Here is a 1,211-nt window from a genome sequence, read left to right as displayed (position 1 = left end):
CGAATGGTCTCTGCCACTGTGTAGATTCCATCGACTATTTAATCTTGTCAGGCCTCAGTGTCCTCATCCGTCAAATTAATCCACCTCGTTCCCATGAGATGAATAAATGAACTGTGAGGACGCACAGTGACCAGCACATCGCAAGCCTGTGAAGAATGTCAGCTGACCTTGCACTTGTACAAGGTGACTCAGGGCCTCGCTGGTGGTGCAGGGGTTGAGGCTCAGCACTATGAGGCTATTGCCCGCCACTGCAGTCTGAGGTCAATCCTTGTGGAAAGGCCTTGCGCCCGACGCGCAGGCCGAGGGCGCCCCCTGCTGACCAGTGGTGGACTCGCTTCCCAGGGTGAGCTCCCAGATCAAGTTTGTGGGAGCGGGGGCTCCCCCAGAACTTCTGCGTGGACAGGGCTGAGGGACAGTCATGTGCTCCCAGGTTGAGGGGTTGGGAGTGACCGTGGGGCCTGAGGCTCAAGACCTTAATAATGATCAGAAATCTGCCGTAGGAACTTCATGTTTTTATCTCACTTGTCCTGTGGTCAAATTGGTTTCCTTACACTTCATTTCCCCTCAGGTCACAATTCCAAGGCCCTGGCTAAGCCGGCTCACTGCAGTTTTCAAAGCATTTGTCTCCTCACTGGAAGTAGAGAGACGACGGCAGGGACCTGGGAGCCAGCCCGGATGCCGCCAAAAGTGATCAGGAGCTGTGCCCAGGGCAGGAAGGGCTGATCCACACCCAGGGGCCCGCAGGCACGCAAGGGGACGGCTTTGGCTTGGCATGAAGAGGCAGGAGCAGGGCTGGGTGGGGCCTGGAACCCGCCCCACCCAGGCATTTCCCGCCACAGCTCTGTTCTGCTCCTTCCTGCAACACTCCTTGCCGCTTTGGGTTACGTCAACCCCAAGGCTGATTCTGCAGCTTTTTGAAGAGGCAGCTACCCAGGCCCAGGCTGTAACCTCTAATCTGCCAGCACAGCTGTCCTCAGCCCGGGCACCCAGCTGAGATAAGCCTCCTGCTGGGTCTCCTCATGCAATCCAGCAGCTGTGAGGGGCGGGGCTGTGAGGGGCGGGTGGGGCTGTTAGGGGCAGTGGGGCTGGGCGCCCTGGGGCAGGCTGCCAGCACCATATTGGCCCCATTCACTGAATGAGCCCGGCTTTGCTTTGCGCTGGCTCCACCACCAAGTCTTTCATTTAAGCCTTACAACGTCCTATGGGACGTT

Source organism: Talpa occidentalis, unplaced genomic scaffold, assembly GCF_014898055.3.
Source record: "Talpa occidentalis isolate TD23 unplaced genomic scaffold, MPIMG_talOcc4v2.1 talOcc4.5, whole genome shotgun sequence".
NCBI lineage: Eukaryota > Metazoa > Chordata > Mammalia > Eulipotyphla > Talpidae > Talpa > Talpa occidentalis.
This window is presented reverse-complemented; position numbering follows the sequence as displayed.